Source organism: Amia ocellicauda, chromosome 23, assembly GCF_036373705.1.
Source record: "Amia ocellicauda isolate fAmiCal2 chromosome 23, fAmiCal2.hap1, whole genome shotgun sequence".
NCBI lineage: Eukaryota > Metazoa > Chordata > Actinopteri > Amiiformes > Amiidae > Amia > Amia ocellicauda.
Window position 1 is genome coordinate 21,444,040 of NC_089872.1, and position 15,098 is coordinate 21,459,137.

General features: G+C 42.7%; 1 long non-coding RNA gene across 1 annotated transcript; it reads left to right on the forward strand.

The window, feature by feature from the left end:
* Positions 1 to 13,911: 13,911 nt before the first annotated feature.
* LOC136719052 (uncharacterized) lies at positions 13,912 to 14,448 on the forward strand. The gene is made up of 2 exons (XR_010805353.1): positions 13,912 to 14,001; positions 14,108 to 14,448. It is a non-coding gene; the product is annotated as an uncharacterized LOC136719052 (long non-coding RNA).
* Positions 14,449 to 15,098: the final 650 nt, after the last annotated feature.

Genomic DNA, 15,098 nt, shown 5'->3' on the forward strand with positions numbered 1-15,098 from the left:
AATCAACAAACCAATCAAGGCCCGGATCTTACATTCAGAAAAAGCCCCTCCTGGGGAGTCTTACCTGTTGTTCACTAATTCCACCCCACTGAAGGCTGCAATTCTGTCTCATTTTGCAACTTAAAAAATAATAAATATATGACATAAATGCCAATGTAATCTCCTTTATTGCCCTCCAATTACTGGCAGCAGGCGCCATCTTTATAGTGCTTTTAACCCAGCAGGGTGGAGAGAGTGAGACTTGTACAGAGCTTCACACTTATGTTTCACAGACATCAAACTGAACTTGTGAGAGCTACACTGTCGTAACAAAAGGCACACACACATCAGCCTGTCATCTGGTTTAAACCGGCAAGATGACTGCTGGTTATTATCTGCGGATTGAGGAATTTGCCCGAAAAGACAGTGAAGTGTTTTGGTCTGGGGCATGAAGGTCCTCAATTACCTGGATGGCTGGCTGCCGTGTGCTCAGTAGCAGAAGCAAGTGGCAGGTCATACGAGGTTAGTCCCCTCTCATCTCCACGGCTGGGGCCTCGGGGTCAACCTGGAGAAGAGCCATCTGGAGCTGAGTCAACAGAAGCAGCTCCTGGGGTTGCTCCAGGACTCCAGGAAGATGTCAGCTTCCCTCATGACTGCTAGAATTCCTGCAATTCAGTCTTGTCTCTCCCAGTTCAGGCGGGGATACAACTTTGGGTACGGCCCGTGAGAGGACCTGGCTGTCAGCTAGGGTGGTTTCCACCAAAAGTGAGAACCTCTTCTGTAGTCCTATCCATCTGGGTTTCACCTGCATACAATGAACTAAGTCTGTGATGGGGCAAGCTTATGGGGCCACATCATGCCAGTCAGCAGCTTTGCTTGAAAGCTTCAACTGCTTCCAGGTGAAAGGTGATCCTTGGGATCTGTTTCTTCATTTCAGATAACCAAGGTTGCCTCTACAGCACAACATTGTCTTTTGTTTTCAAACCCTCTAAAATTATTACATAGATGTTTATCTTAGTTCCCCCCTGTGTTTCATTATGGTAACAATTTAAAAATACTTGTTTGTGCAATTCATTAAAATGTATGTGTTCCAACAATGACCCTTTGTTGATCTAAAATAAACATGTTTTAAAAGCAGTATTTAATATTAATCCAGCAGAATATGTCATACTTTAATTTGGAGGTTTCCATGACTACAACACTAAGTGATTCACAGTTGTTCTTACATCAGCGCTGCTTCCAACTTTTTAACTCCTCTGAGCTTCGAGAGGAAGCATCCCAGCAAAACTGGGACACTCACCTCACCGGCAGAGCGTTGACAAGCAGAAGAGCAAATCTCCAGCACTAATCATGCAGATGTCTGAGTACGCATGCTGCTGGTGTCGTCATTGAAACTTCAACATTTAATTAATGAATGTCCAACAAAGGTACAGATTGAACTATAGAAAATAGAACTAGAGAGAGAGAGAGAGAGAGAGAGACTGACTTTTGTAATACAAGTGGACTTTAGAATAAACATGATTATTTTATGAAAGAGCCACATCCTCCACATAAATAATATTCATTTGCATGACTTTAAGCCGCTAAAATATTAAGGACATCTTTGAAGAGTTGGCAGATGGCCGTCGAAAGCTTCTTAACTCGACTCTCTGCAGAGAGTTCTGCTCGAGCTGTCAGGGAAACTTCCTCCACATGAATCTGCACGTCCGTCTTCATGAAATTAACTTATTAAATAGACAAATACATAAATAAACAACTGAATAAATACAGACCCCAGCGTGAACAGACTTTAAAAAACAAAAGTCAGCAACACATCGCACGTCAGTCCATCACCTGAAGTTAGACAGGGGCAGCAAAATGTGTTCAGTCCTCAGCCAGGCGCTACAGACAGCTGCAAGTTACGGTTACTGCTGTCCTCACACCGATATTTCCTCTGACTCCACGCGGTGGTAGACGGTACACGGCTCAGTGAACAAAGGCTCTTTCTCAATGTCAACGTGGTGTTCAGGTCACTCTGGGATGGCCTCTGTGATTGACTGCACTTTCTATCAAGGATAAAACACCTAACGAACTTAAAACATTTTACGAAAAATCATGATAACGTTCAGAAGCGCAATTTGTAAAGCATAACACTATATGCATCCAGAATGTCAACGTTCTCTCATTTACAGCGTCTGAGAGTTTTGCAAATTGTGCCATCTGCTTTCAAACTTTCAAAAGAATGAAGGAAGAGGAACAATAAAAGCACAGAGGATCGGGGGAATCGCAGCTAAGAAGAAAGGAGCGCACTCAGATCGGTGCCGCAGACTACACCCCTCCAAGCCCCGGCAGTGTGACACCGCCGAGGAAAGACGAGAGGAGGGGTGGGGTGAGAGAGGACTCGTGGGAAATCCCAGGCTTGCTTTTCTGGCACGGATTCGCCTCTACGGAGTTCAAATGTAAAGGCAAGCAAAAGCGTACAATTAGATAAAAGAGGGGTGTTGTTTGTTTTTGTTTTGTTTTTGGTCTTTTGTTTTTTCTTATTGAGGGGGTTGAAATTGATCAGTTTCTTTGAATAAAAAGCTAAGAAACAAAGCAATATCACAACACATTCTGTTTGTTTCACACACCATGCACTGCCCAAATCTTTAATCATATTACACTAAAGAAAAATCTGAAAAGAACCAAGTAAAATAAATTACACCACATGTATAAGTAACATATTTTCTTGTTATTCCCCACAGATGGAAAGATTCAGTGCAATTTTTTTTTCTGGTACTCCTGCGTCTGTCAGCTGGATGCACTTAAACCTCCTGCAAAACAGACCCCAGCCCAGAGGGATCACCAAAATGTGCCGTTTGCTGATGAAAGCCTGGCTAATATTTCATGCCTCTCTGAGATATCACGGCACCTTTATAATGACTTATATGTTCAGGTGGCGGGATGGCACAACCATTGCTTATGCTCCTCTCTGACGCTCCTGACATGTGTGGAGTCTGGCCGAGATCGATGAGGCATGGCCGGACAGCGACTTCAGCAGACATGGCTGAGACGGGAAGCTTTAATTGGGGCTGTGCGTTAGGCACTTGGTTGGGTCAAACCGTGCTTCATTACCAGGGACAGGTCTGGGAACAAGGGGTTAATGTGGAAGAAGTAAAGTGCGCCGAACAAAGTGTAGCATTCATCCTGTCAGAGAGGCGATGTCAGCACAATTACTGGTGTGGACCTCCACCACGAAGCCATCAGTAAGTAGACACTCACTCTACAGCAATAACGAGCACCTTGGTGCATTAACCCGGGATTTAACTAAGATTAATCAACCATCAGGAATATTTAAAGTACACTCTTCTGTTTTATAGATTTCATTTTACATGGCTTGCATGGACCTAACGGAGACATGCAATTATCTCCAATGATAGATAAAATGACAGATAACATGCATTATCTTGATATGTTATTATTTATTATTATTATCATAAACTATTATCACGGATGGACTGCGAGTAATCTGTGTCTGTCCTCTCCCCTCTTCCAAAATTTAATTAATTAATCTGATTTTGATTTTACTGCAGTAAAAGTCCCCAACTCTCTGTGCCCTTCAGCCTTAACAGTCTTAAACGTGGACTAAATAGCCATTTCTGATGGACATGTAAATACATGGGTGCAAAATTATTTCTAACGATTAAACAATTTTACAGATCCTTCACAGCAAAACATCGTCACAGCTTTGGGGATTTATCAGTCGGTTGTTGTGACCATGTCTTGCCATTCAGGGACAATTGACTCTAGAAAAACCCAATTATAGGAATTATGCAAAAATGTCCAAAGTTGCACAAAGTTCGCTTCAAATTGCGGCGTATGGCGGTGTATCGACTACAGCACCGGACATAGGGTATTGATGTTGCAAGATATCAAACCTGTTGGTGCAGGTTTATGAGTTGATGCTTGCTGATGTTCATTTCGTTTAGTTTTCAAATAAATATCAGAGTCTGACTGGTATCTCTACCGGTAAAGACAACTTTTCTTGCAGACAAAAATCTTACAATCAGACACTCACACACTTTTGAACCCAATTTTATACACGCCCAGGTATTGAGCGTTACCTCCATCAAGGAAAGTAGACACCATTATAGGTGCAACAACAGACTAGTGTTGGATGCCTTCCTCTCAAAATGATGAATCTGGAAACAAAAGGAAAACCGGCACCTTGCTTACAGCGATGAATGATTAGTGGAAACCGACAGCTTTCCGCATTTATTTCTGTCCCCTCCACCTGTCTTGTAAGCAGGAATTAGCAGTTTGTTTTTCTTAATTACATCAAAGCCTAAAGAAGCTCAGATATGTTTTGTTTTATTCTGACTTTACATACAAGTGGACCTTCAGTGTAAGGGCTGGTGTTCAATACACACGGCTTCATTGATACAAAAACAGTAGGGGAGGTGAAAGTCTAACTAAAACAATAAACATTGAAAAGTAATTGAAAAGAAACACCTGGGAGGATTACTTATATATTTGCATTGTAAGAGACATGCTTCAGCAGTGGATACAGAACAATGTATGTATCAGTCTCATATATATTTTTGTCAGAAGTAGTCAGTATCATAGTTAATTTGTTTTGTTGGAGCAAACCACCTTCACATCCTGTCAGCTCTGATAGGATTTGGTTTTACGATCTGGCTTTGTTAGTTACACATCCTTGCCTGCTTTATTGCAATGCACACTTTTACCATGCAGTATTGTTTTCACTGTTTCCGCACCAAGCCATATCAGAAATGGTTTTGCGACGCCTCCCCTGACCCGATTCCCTTGGCTTTCTTGCTGCACAGACACACGTCTCTGCAGCGGCACGTTTCAGAACCACGCTAATCTGAGAGGTATAATAAGGATTTTTATGTCAAGAGTCAAATGGAAACAAATTTAATGACAAACAAAAAGCCGTGACACACAGAGGGATGACAGTGTGAGAATTTGTGGGGGAAATGGACAGTTTTTCATTTAGCAGACATGCAGATGAAGATGGATGTGTTTTATTATATAACTCCTTCAGGTCTATTAAAAATACATGACGATACACATTCCTGAAACAATGCTTTGGTTGGACTCTAGAGAATGACAACATTAAAGAGATTTCCTGTCCCTTTTTCTATTAAACACTGATGCCGTGAAACTGTTGTGACACTCTTGTTGTTTTTTCCTCCTGCATTGCCTTGCCGGGTCCTTTGTCATATTTATGTCACTGTCTGCCACTCTGCCATGGGGACACGTGTGGGCTTTTTATGGTTCATGAATATTTAAAATTTTATCACAATGGACAGAAATCTTACACTCTGATCACATGAATTAGTAAAGGCTCATTTGGTGGCTTTGAAGGCACAGATGAGTTCCTTTACTTCATCTGCACTTGGGTGGATGGGTTTCTACAGACACGATCCACGCTGGGTGACCCAGTTCCCGTTCGATGACTGCATGAATGTGGCTTGTCCATCATAGCTTCTGAAGTAATGGAATGGGACATTGCAACAGCATAATCCCTGATATCTCCTGATGGCAGCGTTTATCTTGTCGGCTGGCGGCAGGGTGGACGCAAACCAAAAGAGCTTCGGTGCCCCAGCGCAATCCTTACTCCCCATGCAGGGACCCAGTTCAGGGTTGACTGTTAAGTGTAGGAAGATGGGCTTTTGTTTTACATTTAGTTGCCGCCACTTCCATTCTTAACAGCTCTGTGTATCTGTGTCCGGCTGGGGGAGCAAGTGGAAGTTTGCATTCAGATGCCGTGAAGGGCAGCGCGAAGATGTGTCATTTTCTTTGAGGAAATCTGATTTAAAAATTAAACATTTTCGTCATTGAAGTCTTCACAAAACAATACTTTTTCGGTGCATTTGTTGGTGAATCTTTCTGTGACACATCTGCATATTGAAGTCTGAGAATTCAAACTGTAAAAAATGTAAACAAGGGCTATGTGCTATGTGCCTGTGTGTGTTTGTGTGTGTGTGATAGCAGATATGAAAGCATTATTTTTAGGGTAGGGAAATCTATTTCAAGTCCTACATCACCATAAAGATCATAAAGATATTGATCAGGCTGTTCAATCCAACAATTGCAGAATATTAATAAAATCAAATCTATCGACTTGTCAGTTGTAGTCAATAATTATTGAGATGGATCTGTTTTGTTTATAATCTTCCATATTATTACACAGTCTATTAAAGTAAAATAACAGTCTTGTTGAGAGGATCCCAAATCCGGTGCAATAAAAATGGCTGCTGTATCTCGGTGCTGAGTTTTAGCATTGTTTCGTCAGTGATCTCACAAATCTTGGCGAAGAAGCTTTGCTTACTTCAGCTCGATCAGGAGAGATATAGGCAACATCTGTCACCAAGGTGTCTCCTCTCTCTGGCCATCGCTGGCAACATCCTGGCTCACAAATATTCCTCAGCACCTTCAAGCGGCTCGAGGTGTTCTATCCGGCCATTTGGGGTCTAATCTGCAACGATAGCTATGCAGACTGTGAAACTGCTGCTCCGCCTGCCTTCCAGACACATGTGGCAGACGTGCTTAGCCGACACTTTGCAACTTTCAACTTCCAAACTGTTTTACCGTTTCAGCACATTGGATATAATAGAGGTTAGGGGGATTAACACCGATCATTTGGACTGACAGGACCCTGAACTACGGTGGGGACCGGGACCTCTGCAGAGGCACCTGAGGAACCTCGAGGGATTTGTTTCTCCATTTGTTTCCATAGCAAAAACAACAGCAGCCTCCAATTATGTATTCAGTGTAGAAATGATACAAGCAGGGACATGTATACACAATTCCCCCCCGTTACTGTACACTGTTTTGTTCAGTGTGACTCTTGTGTTTATTTTGTGTGCAATGAACTCGACATTAAAGTGGAACATCTGATAAGAAATCAGTATCACAGCACAGTTTCTGACATTCAGTTTATCTTCACTATAGTGATGCAGTTTATGTACATATATATATATATATATATAAAGTACATACAGATGGGTGACAAATTAAAGGAAAAACCTGAATAAATGAGTGGAGGAACATAACAAATGCAGACGCCTCCAAACAGGTGTACTGCATGATACAATTAAGCAATTAACATCCTATCATGCTCTGTGGCATGTATACAAATGCTGAGCAGCCCAGCTGACCTCGATTTGGATCAAGATGGCAAGAGGAAAGGATCTAAGTGTCTTTGAAAGAGGGGTCATTATTGGGGCACAAATGGCAGGAGCTTCAGTCACAGACGCTCAACTGGCTCGTGTTCTGGACAAGTGGGCAAGTGCATGTGTGGGACACCAAGAGAACGGGACAGGCCTGACTGCTGGACCCCTACAGTGAGGGGGTCCGGAGGCTCTGTTATGCTGTTGGGGGAATTTGCCTGGCATGGTTTGGGTCCACTTGTCCCCTTAGAGGGAAGAGTCACTGCAAATGCCCCCATCCACAGGGCATGAGGGTCACTGAAGGTGTGATGAGTATGAAAATGATGTGACTCATATGCTATGGCCTTCGCAGTCACCAGATCTCAACCCAATTGAACACCTGTGGGAGATTGTGGACCGACGTGTTAGGCAGCGCTCTCCACCACCATCATCAAAACCCCAAATGAGGGAATATCTTTTGGAAGAATGGTGTTCATCCCTCCAGTAGAGTCCAGAGACTCGCATAATCTGTGTCAAAAGCATTGAAGCTCTGGTGGCCCAATACCTTACTGAGACACTTTATGTTGTTTTTTCCTTTAATTTGTCACCCATCTGTATATATATATATATATCATGGTAACAAAGACACATGTACAGGTGATTCAGAAGACACAATTTAGACACATCAGTTTGATACCTGGAATACTGTGCACAGCTCTGGGCTCCACACTTCAAGAAAGATATCGCTGCTCTAGAGGCAGTTCAGAGGAGAGCAACCAGACTTATTCCAGGTCTGAAGGGAAAGTCCTACTGAGAGACTGAGGAACTGAACCTTTTCACCCTGGAACAGAGGAGACTACGTGGGGAGAGAAAACAGGAGACACTTCTTCACACAGAGAGGCGTCACAATCTGAACAAACTGCCCAGCGATGTGGCTGAAGAGACAATTTGGGAACATTCAAAAACAGACTGGATAGGATCCTTAATCACTTAGTTATTAATGGACACCAAACGAGCAGGATGGGGCGAATGGCCTCCTCTTGATTGGACACTGTCTTATGCTCTTCTTATGTTCTTATGAGTAAACTATGCACTATGTGGGTCTATGTCATTTTTTCCTACACTCTTAACAGAATGAGTTCCAATATATTTTCCATCCTATCAGTGCTTCCATAATGACCAATTACTCTCTCCAAACTCAGGGCATTATTAATGTACGTCTGCTCTTCATGCATATTCATGTATCAGATCTGAGAGGAAAGGCACTTGATTTTGTGTAACGTTCAACAGAAAGTGTGCTGAAGTCTTTTACATCGTTAGAACAGAGTGTATTCTACTCAGCTATAACAGACCGGCCAATCCATCACCGCAGTGCTGTGTAATTGAACAAATTGTCTTCACAGTGAAAATGTTGTTACACAGTTGTGAATAATTGATGGAATCATCATTAAAAATCACATGCAATAGGAAGTGTGTCATTACACTGACTTTTAAAGACTGGTGCTCGCTCCGTGTCAGCTGACTTACTGTTATTCTTTTTGGTGTTTTTCTCTTCTTCTCCTTGTCCTGTGCATGGGAACCAGTTCAGCCTTGCTGCTCAAAGTGGCGATCTCCGGGAAAACATTACCCCCAGACACATCCTTCCCAATCAATCTTTTACCAACTAAGTTGCTAATTAAATCATGGAATGAAGCGCCATTGCAAATCAGCCAAGCAGAACTTCCTACCAATATACAGAGTTGCATACCTGGTCCTACTGCACCACATGTCTCATTTAAGTAGCAGTGGTGGCTCCATTTAGTCAAGTAGATGGCTGATAATAGATCTTATGGGGGCAGATCAGTTGATAAAAACACCAGTGATTTTAACCTAGTAATAGGAACTTGATTTCCCGGAAGATGCCGTTGATTTGATGGCGAGGAAACACATTAATAACGTCGGTGTCTTTATAATGCAGTTACTCACTGCCACAGCACGCGTCTGGGGATCAGGGGAAGCAGGGGTTGATTTAGGATTGCTAATGTGCCCACATTATAATGTACCCTGAAGAAAAAGGGAAGAGAAAGAAATGCACATTTGAACATCAAGAGAAATACATCTGTAATTATGATGAATATAGATCTGAGCTGTACAGGAATCTCTGCCGGCTCTGTGCAGAATGAAAGGTCTGTCGTCTCCTGAAGGTCAGGGTGCTTTTGTTCAGATCATTACCGGGGCGGTGGAAAACAAGCCGAGCGGCAAAGCCACCGCTACCGCAGGAAGGCCAGGCCGAGTCAGTAATTGATTAATTGTCACCGTCCACCGAGGTTTTTTGTTTTATTCCTTATTTTTCCATCTTTAATGTTGGCTGGCTGAAATGCGGGGGTACACAAGCCCTGGACACACCCGGGCATTTGCGCGTTTTTATTTTATTTTCTGTCCGTATTTAAGTCATTCATGTATCGGCAAACTGTGCGTGGTAATGCCTGATGCCAGCCTGATTTTCTCTCAACGTCTTGAGTGTTTACTTAGGTGATTAAGTACCTAGTCACTTGCACTGCGCTAGACGGCTTCATTCTCACTCTCCAGTACAGTTAGGTTAAGATGTGCAAATGCTGCAGTAATTTTCCAGACAAGCAGTCAGTCTCACGCTGATTCATGAGGTGGGTTATCAGTGTGGACGTTAATGAGCAAGCATGCGTTCCCACTAAACACTTCATCTGCAGCCAGTAGAGGCAGGTGTAATGTGAGAGTACAGTAGGAGCCTCAGAATACAGAAGCATGAAACTATTTTTTTAATTCTCCCGCATGGCTGCATCAGATCGTCAAACTGTCCAGGACCTGCACTGAAGTCCAGCAGCCACGAGCAACTGGACCTAAACCACGATCATAATGAGCTTACAAGACTGCGTCCCGGACTGCTTTGCCTACACATCCGACACACTGGTTTTGAAAAGTCCGTCTAGGAAATGTAAACAGGCGTTCTTATGATCTCAGCAAATTTCCAGACAAATGCAATTGTTTCTCGTCGATTGTTTTAAACAACATGTTTTTATTAGACGCTCCACAGTCAGACTTCAGTAGCTTCAAAAACACACTGAATTAAATTAGAGTTGCGAGCGCTTTCAGCCACTGATGTAAAAACAATCTCTTTGATGCCCCATTACATGTGCTTTGACTGGAAATTAAATGCAATACATTTTGATATTTGATTTATAAGGAGTTTAACACGGCACTGCTGTAAAACCCAAGTCAAATTATGCTTTAACAGTTTTAAATGTTAGCACACAATAATGCAATAATAGGCACGGGAACACTTCATTTGCATAATTCTATATGTCAGCCACACACTGCTGACTGTATCCGAGTTATTAATCAAACGAAAAGGGAAAACATGAGGCTTTTCTCGTTAGCAAACATAATAAATGGAAGCTCTGAATGTGAATGAATGTCGGGGCAGTGTTGCGAGTCAGGGTGGAGTCGCTGAAGCTCAGAAAAATGTGTTTTATCACCTGGTGTAAATAGGTCTGTTGTCTGCGTTGTGGATCAGGCACTGGTGGAAACCTGGAGACTGACAAACTGCTACCAGTGCAGCTATACGTGGCTGACCGCTTTAATGAAAAACATAAATCCATGGCCTCACCTCTCTGTATTTCAGTTGAATCAGCCTGGGTGTCACTCACACATCGATGCAGTGTCCCCATCTAAGCCCCCAGAACGCTGATGCCTGGTGGTATGGATTACATAGGAAATGGGAAACAACCTCTCTTCCCTGATTGCATTTGCGCTGCACAGGACATTTTTGAAACAGTTGTGTAGATGTGGGTTTCCGTTTCAACGATTGCAACGCTGTGGAGAATAAACTTTTGAGGTGCATGTGAGGGTGTTAAAACTCAAATTACCGTATTTCTCATAGTAAGAGTCACGCAAGCTTAAAATGAGTCTGAACCAATCAGTGAGGACTGCAGGTTTTCAGAGCAACATTAAATCATGTGATCACCTCATTCTTGGAAAGGATGTTGTTGGAGGTGAGCGATTTCTCACCCCTTGAGCTCTCCAGGGGCGCTCTGTGAAACGGGTTGTGTTCAACGTAGTCATTGTATAGAAGCAGAGCTCAGAGAACTTTGTGTGACGGAAACAACAGCCTGACTGAAATTCCCAGAACTATCGAGGCACGTCTTTGCAGTGGAAAAGCACAATTAACTTACACAATATCGCTTACACAATATCGTACAGCGAACAAGCTGGTGAGAACATGAAACGGGAGGGCTAGGGTGCTCAAATAACTCCAGACAACATCTCGGGGTGAGGTGCTCCTGGGGACGCCCTGCTCAGTTCTTGGATCCACCCATCCCAGGAGGTGAGCGACTGACGGAGCGCCCCACTGTCGCTACCTAGAAATGGAGGGAGAATTAAAGTGTGCCGCCCCTCCCAGACACACGGCCGCAGTGTCTGTGCTCAATCATGGCATCCTTCTAGTCTGCAGATGTTTTTTATTGATGTATTGTTTGTAACCGAGCTCAAAGCTTCCCGACTGCAGTCTCTTCTTGATGTGCTGCCAAGCAACCAGCCCATTACACCTCAGCGAGACATTGTTTTTGAATAGGGGAAGAACCAATTGGGTCAATTTATAATGCTTCTGAAGGCTTGAGAGGGGGTGGAATTAAGTCCAAACACCTGCACAGAGACATCTGCAATGGGAGCCCAAGTGCGCCAGGTTAAGGTGGATCATTGCTATCATCCCACTCAGTGCAGAGTGAATTATCTGTAGATCTTCGCCTCCTAGATTGCGTAGAGCAGTTGGTGCTTTAGAAAGTGCTTCAGTAATGCATGTGTTAGCTTTAGCCTGTAGCCAGGTAAGAGACACAATGAATTATGAGATCCATTTTATGCAGTGATGATGCCTAAGGATGTCTACAATAATATGTAATTGTCATGGGGTTTCAGTCCTGCCAGCGCAGAGAGTATACCAACAATACCATCTTGACTCGACAACAGGCTCGTATCGCCGGCGAAGATTTATGGCGGTGTTGTGGAAATCTGTGGGGGGCAGCAGAATCTCCTCCAGGTTAATTTGATTAATGTGAGCACTTCCAGACCGCGAACCAGGCTGAGATCCACAGCGTTGTGTTTGTTTCATTCCACAGATCCTGACGGGATATTTCAAGGACTGGGAAAATACGCACATTATCCAAACCGATACTGGAGACTGAAGAGCTGTTTGTCAGCCAGGTTTGTGTACGATGGGAAAGTGGTTAGACACTTGCACGATATTTGTATCAGTAGCACAAACAGAAAAGGATTGTGATCAGATATGTATTTTCCCCTTTAAAATACAAATTACACCTACATGTTCAAATGAATGGATTTGCATCAGAAGCATGAGGTAGCATTTACTTCCTGTGTCAAGAAACAGCTGCGTTTAGTATTAGAAATCTGTAGGATGGTGACCAGAGGGCGAGGTTTAGATTATAAATCTGATGAATGACACTTTAACATTTTGATGACACTCGCAAATAAGGAAATTCAAACGTTTAAATATTGTAAGGTTGAAATGGTGTAGGAATGTTGTTTTGTTCATGGTTTAATGTTTGGACTGTCACCCTTTTTAAGTTAGATCTTGTTGATTTTCAGCAATTGTGTTTGTCACACTATATCGGTGAACAAGTTAGAGACAAAATGGGGAGACCGGATGTGGTAGAGAGGAACAAAGTACACTTTCTGTATTATCGTATTTTTGAATTCTGACAATTGATGCTATTCTGATTTGGGAAAGGAATAAACCTTAATTTGTTGGAACCCTTGCATCGTCCTTGTTGTTAAACACTAACCTTACAATATGGTATCTTAAAAATATGAAAGCAAAGGATCGGACCAGATAATACGTTTGCTTTATATATATAACTCATTACACACCTACAATAACTTTATAAAAGGTAGGTGTGAGCCAGGAGATACTTTCAGATTATTATCACTGACATCTTCTAGTTTAGTGGCATCTGTAATATTTCTTGTAATATTCCCCAGTCTTGAGACTTGAATTCGGCTGCTGGGTGAGTTGAAAGGCTGAAAACGGAGCAGGTGACCGTGAGGTGGCAAGTGTTTCAAAACCTTTTCTGATCAGTGTGTGTTCAGTTTCACTCTGAGCTCTGAGCTCCAGTTCAGAGCCGCAATATCTCAGTAATAGCTGAGGGGTCTCCCCACTACGTACCCTCCAGGTTAAACTGATAATTGTCCTGCCAAGTAAAGCTGAGAAGCCCAAATGATGTTGGACCTCTGAAGTCTTTTCTCAGGTATTACTACTGTATCCATCTGGCCGTAAACGTCCTATAAAATTAATAAGCGCTGCTCGCTTCATTATCACTGCAGGAGCAAGTGTTACAGCTCACAGCGGTGCAATCCTTCACAGGGCTTAAGACATCTGCACATTTTGTGATTTAATGTAGGCTTCGTATTAAACATCAGATGAGAGATTTCCATTCCCAAATTAAACTGACAAGGCTGCAGTTGAAAGGGGAGATAAGGCAGACTTTCTTCCCATGCATTTGGAAACTGAAGAATTCATGACTCTTAAATGGACTGCTGTAACTCTGTGAATGCTTAGTGTCTTACTTTCATTCTCAAATACAATAACACCCAAGAAGAAGAAAGAAGGGACCTACAGTGAGTGTCCGGATCCCAATGGATACGACTATAAAAAGCTTCAGGACAGAGTGTCGATTAAACAACTCCTACACAAAGGGTAGGATGGGTTTGTAATTACACATCTTGTGCTTTTGCTGCTTTACATTGTGACATGTGAACATCTTTGGGGTCCGGATATTAAGTTTGAAGGAGTGTTTACAGAGGAAGAAATCAAGCTGTGCAGAACAGTGATGGGGTACTGGGCCAACTTTGCTCGTAATGGGTAAGTGTCTGGATTTCCATCCACTGATATACCGTTTGTCCTTTTATCAAGATTCTGTGTTCTTATGTGAAGTGTCACAATGCTCATTAAAATGTTCAATCTTTAGGACACCCAATGGGAGAGATCTGGTGCACTGGCCACTGTACAACCAGAATGAAGACTATCTGGGAATTGACGTGCAGCAGAAGAGTGCTAAAGGGCTGAAGACAAACAGAGTCAAGTTCATAAGTGAGACTCTGCCTGAAAAGCTCAAGACCCTGAAGGAGGATGATTTGAAACACAGTGACCTGTAAACCTGTTGTATTTTCATGATCAGGATGTGAACTACATGTTTACTAACCGATACCTTCAAAGAGTATATACATGATCGATCAGAAAATGTAAATTACCTGAAGGTTGCAATTAATTTGAGTTATATATAAAATAAATAATGTATGTCAACTAGAATGGTTTGGGTTCACTTGGCCCCTTAGTGGTCTCTTGACAGTGCCCCCATTCACAGGGCACGAGGGCTCACTGAATGGTTTAATGATTCATGATTGTTGAGTCACAAGATCTCAACCCAATTGAACACCTATGGGAGATTTTGGACCGACGTGTTAAACAGCGCTCTCCACCACCATCATCAAAACACCAAATGAGGGAATAGACTGGATAGGATCCTTGGATCACTTAGTTATTAATGGACACCAAACGAGCTCGATGGGTCGAATGGCCTCCTCTCGATTGTAAACTTTCTTATGTTCTATGTATGTATGAATATCTTTTGGAAGAATGCACCTCCACATATACTCACTAGATGTTGCCATCACCCCTTATTACAAGTCGCTTCTCCCACCTCCTTAATTCAATGAATTAATCAACATTCCTGAACACCATGTGCACGTGTTCAATCACCCTCTGCTCTCATTTGCCCTGCACCTCCCAACTTCGTTCCTTGCTACCCTCTGCGCCACGTGAAGTTTTGTCAGCGACATCTCTGAGCAGTCTCACTCTGCCTTGTTATAGCCTTTAATCTTTGACATTCTGCTTTACCTCCAAACTATGACTTTGGACTTTCCTTGATTCCCTGTTTGCCTGATCGCCCGACCCTTGCC